This window comes from Staurois parvus, unplaced genomic scaffold, assembly GCF_062004578.1.
Source record: "Staurois parvus isolate SC_StPar_1 unplaced genomic scaffold, SC_StPar_1.0 ptg001051l, whole genome shotgun sequence".
In the NCBI taxonomy this organism is placed as follows: Eukaryota; Metazoa; Chordata; class Amphibia; order Anura; family Ranidae; genus Staurois; species Staurois parvus.
The window spans coordinates 4976862-4990397 of NW_028318847.1; positions in this window are offsets into that span (position 1 = coordinate 4976862).

Here is a 13536-nt window from a genome sequence, read left to right on the forward strand (position 1 = left end):
ACCTCCTCATAAAAAGAAATCAGATTTGTTTGACAACTTCTGTCTTTCATGAATCCATGCTGTCTGTTGCTTAAAATATTTTTTTCCAGCAAGAACTCATCTGTGTGGTCTTTTATTAAACTCTCCAGTATCTTCCCAACTATAGAAGTTAAACTAACAGGTCTATAATTACTTGGTAAAGATTTTTACCCTTTTTTAAATATTGGCACCACATTGGCCTTACGCCAATCCAGTGGTACTATGCCAGTCATTAAAGAGTCCCTAAAAATTAGAAACAATGGCTTTGAAATGACAGAGCTCAATTCTTTAAGGACCCATGGGTGTATGCCATCCAGTCCAGGTGCTTTATTCACCTTTATACTGTCTAAATATTTTTGGATCATATCAATTGTGAGCCAATGTGGATCATCTGGAGCTGTGTCAATACCATGCCCATTATGGACAAGAGCTCCCCCATGCTCCTTTGTATATACAGAGCTGAAGAAGGTATTAAATAAATTTGCCTCCTTTGTCCTCAGTCACCCACTCTAGAGTATTTTGTAAAGGGCCTACATGCTTGGACCGGGGCTTTTTACTATTAATATATTTGAAGAATTTTTGGGGTTTGTCCTGCCATCTTTTTCAATCTGTCATTCGTTTTCAATTTTTGTGGCACTGATTTCCCTTTTGCATATACTGTTATATTCTTTATAATGTTTAAACGATGATAGCGTTCCTTCATTTTTATATTTAACAAAAGCTCTTTTCTTATTATCTATAGCTTTTTTAACTTTGGCCGTAAGCCACATAGGTTTGATTTTTAGCCTTTTAAACTTGTCGCCCATGGAAAAATATTTGGCAATATAGTGTAATAAGTTTTGTTAAAAGTTTACTGCAGAAAAAAGTACTGATGAGTGCACAAGCAAGTTTTTCATACTTTGTGATAACACCACGGTATTGTCAAAAAACTTTTTAACACTGTGCGCAGCAAATGCTTTTCACATATTAATAACATTCATTTTCCAGCACTTGTTTTGATAATATGTGAATATACAGTACTTAGGGCTTACAGGTGTCAAAATTCATATAATCCACTAGGTGTCACTGTCCTGAAAGTAATTCCTACAGTCTAAAAGCTATTCTGTAGAGTTTATTATTGCAGATACATTTGCAATCGCTATTTTATTATTATTAACAACATGTAAAACTCTGTGCTATAGCAAAATTTAGTCACTACTACGCATCTCTCTGCATTAAAAGTATAACTAAACACATTTTTTTAAGTTTTGTACAGAGTGGAAAGGGAGGACAACATTGCTAAGTTTTTATTGCTGTCAATGTCCCCATCAGGGTGATTCACATTCTTTGTTTGTCCTGTTCACCATTATCACTAAAAGTGAAAGAAAATCCCATATTTGGGGCTGTCACCAGAAGGGAAATCTCTCAATGGGGACACTAGTTCTGGTGACTGCCAGGGATGGAGGGATTTTCTCTCACTTCTTGTTTTGGCTGTGGTACAAGCAGGGGCGGACTGACCATTCGAGCACTCGGGCACTGCCCGAGGGCCCATGGTCAGTAGGGGGCCCCATGAAATGCCCCTGGTACCTTTTATTAGCTTTTTTGGGTGTGCTTTGAGTGTGGGCAAGGTCACAGGGGCCCTATGATCCCCTATTGCCTGGGGGCCCCATGAGTTGTCAGTCTGCCCCTGGGTACAAGAAGTGAAGGGAAATCTCCCCAATGAGACACAGCTAGCAAAAAGAAAAATTAACAGGATTTAAAATCCTTCTTTATTCTATAAAAATACCTCTAGTTTTATTTTAATAGTCTAATAGAGCACCTTTGTATTTTAGTATAAAAGTCACAATTTCACTTTTTAAATCTAAAATGAACATGGAATCTGAACTGCCCAAGGTTTCTGTGACAATGGATGAGTTCACACGAACATGTGTAGGAAACCACTGCAGAGGTAGAATTTGAAAAAAGTAAATACTTTAAAGTGTTACTAAACCCACAGCAGTAAAATCAGTCTGTATATGCGGTAAAGCATGCTTGTTATACTCACTGTGGAACCTAAGGGGTTAATCCTCTGCATTGTGTAAAAAGGCTGATTGATCCTGTCTTCTCTGATCCTCCCCTTTTTTCAGTGTCTGCTAAATATCTCCTGACAGAACAGAGGCTTGGGGGCACGGTGCACATGCTCAGTGTAGTGTGTATTGCCAAAAAATTTTCTTTCTCTTGGGGGAGTGCATGTGATCAGCACAGGGTCAGTCAGCACTGTCCAAGCAGAGGTCAGGGGTCCTTCATCCTCCTACAGGAGAATTAAAACTCCTCCTATGAGCTTTAACCACTGCTCTGCTGGACACTGATAGAAGTCACAAGACTGCGCTGCTGATGAGAAAAGGTATTTATCAGTTTATATTTACTAAAATAATTTCATTTCCATGTTGTGTGGACTGTGGGAGACCAGATAGAGTGAATGCAGGGTCCTGGGTTTAGTAACACACTTCAGCATGTCTAAGGCTCTAACGTTTTTGTTTTTTTAAATAGGAAAGCAAAAGGTTAGAACCTCGGCCGGGTCTTTATTTATGTCACTGTTGGATTATTCACCCTTTCTATTTATCCTGGTGGCCTTGGTCATCTCATCAGAAAGTGATGGGAAATCCAATATTTTAAAATAGTCACCAGAACAGAAGTGGAAAGCTTCTAAAGAGGCACCTATCCTGATGGCAACTTTTAAGAGTGAATTTCTTCACTTTGGAGATATTCTCTCTCATTTCCTGTTATAGACAGGAAAATGAATCATTCTTAAAAAAGAAAAAAAAGGGGATTTGTAATTTGTAGATTCTACCACTGGTGTGGAGTCACTTGATATGGTGCATTTAAAGTGCTGGTTGTCACAAAGAATTTTGCTCATCATAAAATAACAAACAAACAAACAAACATGTAGGGATCTCCTGTCCCCTACTGTCTAAGTTTGTAAATGCCTGTAAATATACACTCACCAGCCACTTTATTAGGTATACGTTGCTACCCGTTCTTGTCTTCTGCTGCTGTAGCCCATCTCCTTCAAGTTTCGACGTGTTGTGCGTTCAGAGATGGTATTATGCATACCTTGGTTGTAACGAGTGATTATTTGAGTTACTGTTGCCTTTCTATCATCTCGAACCAATCTGCCCATTCTCCTCTGACCTCAACAAGGCAGTGTTGTCCACACAACCGTCTTGCTGGATGTTTTCTCTCTTTCGGACCATTCTCTGTGAACCCTAGATATGGTTGTGCATGAAAAACCCAGTAGAGCAGTTTTTGAAATACTCAGCCCGTCTGGCACCAACAACCATGACACATTCAAAGTCACTTAAATCCCCTTTCTTCCCCATTCTGATGCTCGGTTTTAACTTCAGCAATTCGTCCACACCACGTCTAGATGCCTAAATGCACTGAGCTGCTGCCATGTGATTGGCTGATTAACAATTTGTGTTACCAAGCAATTGAACAGGTGTACCTAATAAAGTGGCCGGAGAGTGTATCATGTATGTACTTCCTACCCTCGGGTCATTGGCTTTGAAACCCTTGAAGGAAGAAATGCGGAGAGAGAGAAAGATTCAGCCATATGTCCTGTCCATTCTACTAAATCTTGTACCAGAAGAGACTATTATATACTAAAAGGGAGGGATTCAAGTGCAGAGTAGATAGGCTTACTCTGAGTTCCAGCACAACACCACAGCTCCTGCCAGTGAGAAAATTCATTGCAGGCTGGTAAAACAACAATTGGAGGATACCCACTGTGACCGCTGATCTTGTCTTCAGGTCTGCAACACAGAGACAGATGCCACATCTTCCTCAGGGGTCCCTGCAACTGGACTTTGCTGCAGCATTTATCTGGAGGTATAGTATCTCTATTAACAATGTAGTAACTATATATACCCGGTATTTGTATACAATTCCACCAGGGCTCCTATTGGGCCCTTTGCTGAAAATAAAACCTGTTTGTACATTGGATGTACAGTATGTACTGTTATTAATCTCTGCTTATATAAAGCCTGTATTATTCCCATACTGGTATGCATCTATATGCTTTTGGTTAATGTTATATGCTGGTTGCAGTAGTTCTTCTACTCCAAATTACCTTGATTAGATTACTAGTTAATTTCCCTGGAAGGGAAGCCCCTCTGTTCACAAAGGCTCTGTCCTGCATGGAGGCACTGCCAACTTTATTATCAAACCCACTCTTCCACTTAGCAAAGGTTCTAGTTCTATTAGTTACCTATAGGTATGGTGCACTATTCTATTTGGGGAGGGCCATTTTGCATAAATCCCCCTGAAAAAGGGCTACATTTGGGGGCACTGATGAGATTGAAGTAGGATTAATAGTAGTATGGAGGGGGTAACCTGCTTCTAGATGCATCAGTAGACTTACCCTGTATTTTTCTAATGGTTATTGAAAAAAAGGAACCTATATCAGCTAGCTATTCTCACAGAATGGATAATGATAGTGAACATTATATAGACATTACAAGTTGAACTTGTTTCAAAGAAGGAAAGCGACAGTGTGTCACTGAAAGTCTGTGGTCCCCAGCTGTGGAATTAACCCACCTGTATCAAGACTCCCATTAGGGAGTAAGTGAAATGGACAACATACAGGTACTGTCTGATCACTTTGAGCCATATTATGATAATGAGCAGATGGTTGCTGACTACCGTATGTCTTATCAGAAAGAAGGAGAAGAGTTTTCCACTTTTATTAATCAATTATAGCTATCCTTACCAGGTTTAGTATATCACACTGCTATACCTCCTGCTGCAGAGGACTCTATGAGGACCAGTTAGTAAGAAGCTTACTACCTCATCATCCTCTTACACAGCTCCTCAAAATGATGTTATCTGATAGAATTCCTTCTCTCCATGAGTTAATGAAGTTGGTGAAGAAACATGAGGCAGACATTCAGTTTTGTACTCCTAAGGAGGTGAAAAAGTGTTCCATAACAGGATCACCATTCTAACTCTCCCCTAAGAGAACGTCCTGAGTTTTGCGAACCCAAATCCATGGTTGCCTAACTAGTTTATACAGAGTGGGGGAGTTATTGAAAGTGTTTCAGGTGTGGTCACACTGGCCATACTGCAATACGGACTCTGGGGGGACAGTGCTAAATGAGGCACTCTCTGTACAGAAGCAAAGATGCAAAGGTGGGCATAAGTGTCAACAGGCATATACCTCCAGCTCTATTTTGACACAGGTTTCTAAGTTACCCTTTTTTACCATTCATTCTACCAGAATTACTTGAACAGCATACTTCTTCGGCCTATTGAAAAAAATTGAATTACGGAGCCTGAGTCTTATTCTGTTGACAAAAGTTTGCAAGTAACTGTGACTATTTCACTTTTAAAAAACAAGGGTGTTCTTGGAGATCATGGCTCCTGTCTGTCCTGACATAGGTAAATCACACACAGCTCCAGTGATACTGGGTACTAATTATATAGCAGTACATAGTGCCTTCCAGACGTTTCTTGGAGTAGGTTGGACTGTGTCTTCTGGGCAAGTCGATACACCATCTGAACTATAAGAACACTGCGATGCCCTCTCTGTTAGCATGGAGTGGTGTATCTCATCAGTGAGCACCCAGTAGAAATTCCGTCGGGGGAGAGAAAGTGCCAAGTGTAGCCTCCAGTATTGCCCCTGAGCTGCTTGGCGATGGAAGTTATGTTCTCGAGGAAACTGCAGAAGAGATTGTGAACAAAGAATGGTGGATGATGATTCCTGAGAGAAAGGACTGGAGTTCCTTAATGGAAGTATTTACAGCTGTGACTGTCAAAAATTGTTCCCCCTATCCTTTCACAATTGGCCATTGCCAATTTGTAGCTAACTGTTATTCTGTGCTGGGTATTAACCCCTATGCTGAGTATGCAGAGTCCATGTCAGAAATACAGCTTGTACCTTCAAAATCAGTTTGAGTGACCTGAAGTTGTCAGAGATCTGGAACAAGAAACTGACATAGCAATGGTCAGATTTGCTGAAGGTGTTCCCTACAGATGATATGAAAGTAGGTTGTGCTAAGAATGTTCCACCCTCTTTTAGACTAATGCCACTCAGATAGAACCCCCAGAGAACAGCACCAAAATATCTGAATGAGCTAAGATAGACACTACAGGAAATAAAAGACCAAGGCATCATTGTGGACAGTACGAGTCCCTATGTCTCTTCCATTACGGTGGGGCAGAAAAAATGTGGATCCCTCTGCCTGTGTGTAAATGAAAGCTCTGGTAGTTTTTAATAGAAATTGTTGATTCACCGTGCTAGGCCTACATTCTATATACTCCAAAGTTCCCATGGAAGAAGACAGCATTTATATGCCCTTTACTCACATTCCACAAAGCAGAAGAGGTGCACCTTCAACATTCTAAAGGTTAATGGAAAGAATTTTGGGTGTTCTGGTACCCAGAAAATGTCCTGTCTACCTCAATGACATTATCATGTTTGGGGCTACAGTAGAGGAGCATGAAGGACTCATGTGAATATTACATTGCCTCAAAGATGAGGGACTGAAGTTATCAGCAGGCAAGTGCAAGTTCTGCAGGTCATCAGTCACCTATGTGGATCATGTCATCTCTGCTGAAGGAGTCCCCACTGATCCAGCCAAAGTTGGATTTTTTGGATACCACCTCAGATTTGTAAAAGGGTATTCAAAGGTGGCCAAAGCTCTCCATGACCTGTTGAAGACTGATGTGTGCAGTCGAGGAAATCAAAAGAGGTCTACGAAAAGTTCTTTAGGACCTCTGGACTTCTGCATGTGAAGAGGCTTTCACTCAATTGAAAAAGAAGCTGACAGAAGCACTAGTTTTAACATATACTGATGGCCAGATACCATATGTCATTCATGTGGATGCTAGCTGTGAAGGATTGGTTTGCACCACCAAGAGTATTTGGCTGGGTTACGACCAAAAGCCTTTATCAGCTGAACCTCACGGTTAGTAAGTGCAATTACCCAGTCCACAAGTTGGAGTTCCTGGAGCTTAAATGGGCCATCATTGATAAATTGATAATGATTATCTGTATGGGGCTACATTCACAGTAATAACTGATAATCTTTTGATGTATGTCATAAACACGGCCAGACTGGATGCCATAGGACATTGCTGGCTGTCTGCCTTATCTAATTTATCAGTTCACTCTGAAGTACAAACCTGGCCCAAAGAACTTTGGAGCTGACACTCAATCTAAACAGCCAGGATTGACTTCTGTTATCCAAGAGAGTTAGACATCCTTCACCCAGTTTGACCTATAATAATTTGAGAGATCCCAGATTTATCACACCGCCACACTTGCACTATGTTTGGGTAGGAGCAGTCTTCACTTCAGTCAACATGTAGCCTGTTTTTGCCTCACCTGGCATGTATGGTTACTAACTTGTTGTATTCTTATCTCAGCTAGCCATTGTAAAAGGAGGACAATGCCGTTTTCTTAAAGTGGTAAAAAACCTTCTGTGTGCAGCATCCCCCCAGCCCCCCGTAATACTCATCTAAGACCCCTCTCAATCCAGCGATGTTCACTGGAGTCTTGGCTATCCAGGGACTCACTCTTCTCATTGGCTCATTGGCTGAGACAGAAGCGCCATTGGCTCCCATTTCTGTCAATCACAGTCAGTGAGGCAATGAGAAGAGAGATGGGATGAGGCGGAGCTGCGACTCCGTGTTTGAATGGACACAACGGGTGCCCCCATAGCAAGCTGCTTGCTGTGGGGGCACCTGACAGGAGGGAGGGGCCAGGAGAGCCTGCGGGGGACCCGAGCAGAGGTGGATCCAGGCTACTCTGTGCAAACCCAGTGCACACAGCAGGTAAGTATAGACATGTTTGGGTTTCTTTTTTTTTTTTTTTTACAAAAAAAACCTTTAGAATTACTTGAAATTGATGCTAGTTATGTAGGTTGTGTTGCCTTTGATGGAATGTAAAGATTTGTTGACTCTGAGGAAGAGGGGAACCCCCCTCGAAACGGGTCAGCCTTTTTGGAGGTCTTCTTGCGTTCAGAACCTGCCTAGGTGACCAAGTCACTTCAAGTACATTGTGGACTCTGATGTTACCTTATCTCTAAAGTTGTTGCGTGCGTATACAGTGGGGAAAATAATTATTTGATCACCTGCAGATTTTGTAAGTTTGTCCACTTAAAAAGAAATGAAGGGTCTATAATTTTTATCATATGTGTATTTTAAGCGATAGAGACAGAATATAAACCAAAAATCCAGAACAAACACATGATCCAAATGTTATAAATTGCTGTTTCTCTGCTAAAGGTTCAGGCTGACTTTGCTGCATTGAGGGGCCAATGAACAGGGCCATGTATTGTAAAATTGTGAATGAGAACCTTCTTCCCTCAGCCAGAAAACTGAAGATGAGTCGTGGATGGGTCTTCCAGCATGACAATGACTCAAAACATACCACCAAGGCAATAAAGGAGTGGCTAAAGAAGAAGCACATTAAGGTCATGGAGTGGCCTAGCCAGTCTCCAGACCTTAATCCTATTCAAAATTTATGGAGGGAGCTGAAACTTTGAGTTGCCAAGCGACAGCCAAGAAACCTTAAGGATTTACAGAAGATCTGTAAAGAAGAGTGGACCAATATCCCTCACTTCTGTGCTTGCCAACAAGGGTTTCTCCACCAAGTACGAAGCGCCTTCCTCTCTTTTTCAGGTTTACTGCATTAGAGCCTTGCTTCCACTCTAAGAAGAGCTGTCTCAGTGTTACTGCTCCCATCTATCCATCCCTGATATCCATATGGCACCTTTATCTTACAGCTACAGAGGTTGGGCTCTAACAAGTGCTCCCTATATAATATACATTTTATACTGGAACGCAGTGCACTCGTGTGAACTAGGCCATTGAAATCCATGGTAAACACTGTTCATGCATTTTTGATGTAGAATAAAAATGCACTGGATTGTATCTTGTGTGAACCAGCCTTACGTCCAGTTTTCAATCCATAGGATCCCTAAAAACAGCTGAGTTAATGAAAGGCAAAGACACTTGATGCACCAGATGCTGGAGGGCCCCATACACCCCTGGAAGGGTGTTGCATAAACATGCATCAGCCACCTTCATTAGATAAAACCTGTACAGTCAATTAGTCTTCTTATCAGTTCTCTTCCATTCTTCATCAATGAGCCATTTATGCTCTGCCATTATAATAAAAGAAGGCCTTTCCTTCTTCACATTTGGAAATATCAGCATGCTTTCTGTAGTTCTTTGTTCTCTGTATCCTGATACTGAAGGGGTCAATGAGATTGAAATCAAAAGTATGCGCACCCAACCTTTATTCATCTGCCCTTTGACTCTTTTGCTCCTCTATTTGCCTTACCTGTGGCACAGATATTTGCCACATACTTTCCGCTGTACCCTCCTAAAATAGGCTTTGAAATGTGTGCATCTGCTACCTTATCCAAGTCACTTGAGGCAATCCACACAAATTAATTTCCCTGCCACTGCAGACTAGATGCAGGTTCAACATGGACCCAGAGTTGGGCAAGGCTTTTCCTATCATGCTGATATAAACACATGTGAGCCATTGCCACATGAGCTGCTTGGGGATCATGAAAGCCGCCCTGTGCAGAAGTCTGAAATAATGTAAAACATCATAATTTTGCGGTCTTTGAACTACCTTTCCCTAGTCTTCTGTGCCACTAACAGGTGTGGTGAGCTTTTATTTGTACATAAAAATTGAGAAAATCATTAATCTCTCACCAAAAAAACAGGTACGCTGTCCCTTTAAGAGCCATCTGCCTTCATCCAGTACTTCAGAAGTAAGCAGCAAGTAAGCTCAGGCAAACCTTCCAGAGGCAGATAGGAGACATGGACAAAACCGACTGTCAAACCTTCAAGAGCACACAGCACAGTAGGGGAGCAACAACAACAAGCCTTTACCTCACCACGGAAAGACTGGCAGGACTGTTAAGAAAGAGGGAGAGAAGGCAGTCCCTCTGCTGGTTTCTAAGACTGTTTACGCTGTTGCTTGGTGACTGGCGGTCATTATCCCGCTCCGTCCCATTGCACTGTCCTATGTGACATCATCCACGGCAGCTCTCAGACTGAAAATAACGCCAGGAGAGTGGTGCGGCGCGCTGCCTATACAAGACTGGAAAAACCCCAATGGAAAGGCAAATGGTGACATTGCAGAGCTACTAATACCACACCTGTACAATACCAGTGCTAATTAAGCAACATTGCCCGCTCCCCGGCACCAAGTTGCAGGAAGGTTTACTTTAACCTCCCTAGCGGTCTGATTATGTCCATATTTCCCCCTTTGTAATGTACAGCGCTGAGCGAATTATTGGCGCTTTACAAATACTGTATAATAATAATAATATTTCTGTGCTCAAAGCGGTACATTTTTTTGCATGGAAATATGTATTCTTTTTATTGTTGGCCTGTAATTTTTAGGAATAACTCACTGAAATCTGTCCGAACAAGAGTCTAGTAAACATCCTGGGTATGTTAAACTTTGAAACACGAAATCATACATTATAATTTAATAAATAATCATAAAAAATAATAATATAATAATAAATGTAATTCAATAATATAATCAAACTAAAAACACTGAAATTTTAAATATAGTGCCAAGTTCGCACATCACTGAGCAAAGTCGCAAAATCGTTTTCAGTGTCTGATGACGAATTTCCCCACAAATCATTATCACTCAATTCTGCAAGTGGTTCTAATTTACTATCGCTGTTCTCTAGCTGGTCTAAAACCAATTTTGACCTAAAGAGACACTTTTTGGACGCCAGGGACGTTACTCAGTTTCCAGGCAGAAAGAACAGTAAAAATGCAGGCAGGGCACAGGACAAAGCACTCAGGACAAATTGTATGTGAAATGGTTTGATACAGTAATGTTTTACTATGTGATTTTAGTGAATTTAGTGAAGGTCACTTTTTGTCATTTTCAAATTTCCCGCCAGTTCCGTCCCCCGTACGTCCTGACGTCACAGGGAACAGAACCCAGAAGACAGATGCCGGCATCCGACGGAGGACATTGCCGGAGACACTGCAGGGTGGACATCGCGGGAGCGCAGGACAAGGTAAGAGAAGAACAGATCCCGGAGCAGCGCCACATGGTAAGCCCGAGTGTAGATCGGGGTTACCGCTTCTGGTACTGAAACTTTACCCCAAGCTACACTCGGGAATACCGCCAGGGAGGTTAAAATATCTAAGTCTTCCATCACCAGGAGAAGCTGAACCTGGATAGGTAGGTGTTGCAGGGGGGATATACTTGCAGCAACCAAAGTACTTACCAACTGCAATCATCAGGTGGCCTGGAGCATGACAAAAAAGAACACTTCAGTTGGGGAGGGGCTGTCTTTTATTGAACTAGGCAGAGATGTTCCTGTGGGTTTCAGAGGAGGCGTTAACCCATTGTGTGCTGACCTGAGGTAATATACACTCACTGGCCACTTTATTTGTGCCAAGAAAATATCCCCCACACCATTACACCGCCACCAGCAGCCTGAACCGCTGATACAAGGCAAGATGGCTCCATGATTTCATGTTGTTTACACCAAATTCTGACCCTACCATCTGAATGTCGCAGCAACCAGTCTGCCCATTCTCCTCTGACCTCTGACATCAACAAGGCATTTTCGTAAGCCTGCCAATTGTAAGCCTGCACCCTATGATTATGTGCTTCGCACGAAACGCGTCAGTGTAAGGGGCTACAGCATCCTGATGTCCCCACCGCCGTTGGCAGCCATCTTTATGTACATGGTCAGTTTCTTGGTTTATCCTTGTATGAATTGTATCTTTGTTGGAATAAAATTACCCCATTGAATGCAGTATCACGCTATGTGGCATTATTTTTTGGTTGCCTGCGAGTCTCATCGCTCGCAGAAACCAGTTTAGAAGTGTCCTGAGATCGTGATACCAGTGGACGGGTCCTCAAAGACACAAGCGTGGGAACCTGACTATGCCTGGAAGTGATCATCCTGACTGACCCGATGAGACGATTATGATCTCAAATGCGTTTTGATAACGCACTTCTGGTGAGTGCGTAATTCATTCATTTATCTCTAGAATTTTCTCCTACCATCATATGGTATGAACTACAGTCCTCGAATTTTGAACTGATAGGACTCAGAGTATACAACCTGAAATTCAATGACTTTAACCACCTACATGTGGTAATATACCATTGTCTATAATTATATTCATAACTTTTTTGTATTTATATGATTACTTTTCTATACACAGCGCTGCACTATTTTCTGTATACAAGGCATTTTCGTCCACACAACTGCTGCTCTCGGGATATGTTCTCTTTTTCGGACCATTCTCTGTAAACCCTAGAGATGTTTGTGTGTAAAAATCCCAGTAGATCAGCAGTTTTTGAAATACACCTTGTGTATTTCAAAAACCCTTGTTGGCAAGCGACCAGCCTATCTGGCACCAACAACCGTGCCACGTTCAAAGTCACTTAAATTCCCTTTCTTCCCCATTCTGATGCTTGGTTTGACCTTCAGCAAGTCGTCTTCACCATGTCTACATGCCTAAATACACTGAGTTCCTATCATGTGATTGGCTGATTAGCAATTTGTGTTACCAAGCAATTGAACAGGTGTACTTAATCAGTTGCTGCTCGGCCTATGGCCAGATGGCGGCCGGGCAAACACTTCGTCCCTCCGGGAGGACGCCAAATGGCGTCCTTCCCGGAACATGCATTGCGCATGCCCGCAGGGCCACGCTGTGCCAAGATCTGTCACCGGTCGTGTACCTCGAACACGGCCGATGACAGATCTGTGTACTGGCCCCGTTGCTAGTACCATGTGTGCTGATGTGACCAATCATAGCCGGTCACGTGACAGTTGTATACAATGGATGGCTTCCTTTCATGCCATCCATTGTATGCAAGTGTGTCTAGTTGTGAATGGTCACAGCAATCACATGCACAGGCTGCGCCAATCACATCTGTGTCATGTGATTAGCCGTGGTCAATCACAGCTAATCACAACAAAAATAACCTGAATGAATCGATGTCATTCAATTAAATGCTTGCTTATAGCAAGGAAATTCTTTGCTATAATCAATCAAATTGTGTAAAAAAAACCCCAAAACACTGATCACTTCCCCAAAGTAGTACAATGTTACTATGGTAACATTATACTACTTTGGTCATAGTGCAATATGAAAAAAAATCTTAAAAAAGAGAAAAAATTGAATAAAAAAATTAAAAAAATTTAAAAATAATTATGTTTTTTTTCCGTACTGTTACCAGTCAGTGTCCCTGATCACTGTCACACCAGTTATATGGTGACGCTGTACTGCACTGGTGACAGTATGTAAAAAACAAATTGTGAACATTATTTTTTTAATTTTTTTAATTTTCTGAAAAATTATGACAAAAAAATTACAACTTCAAAAAACTCGCCATGCCTCTTATGATATACGTTGGACTGTCTACTTTGCAAAAAGGGGTCATTTGGGGGATATCTGTACTGTTCTGACATTTTTGACCCTCAAGAAATTAGATTGGCTGTCAGTACTTCAGGATTGGTCAATTTTCAGATATATCCCATAGTTTGT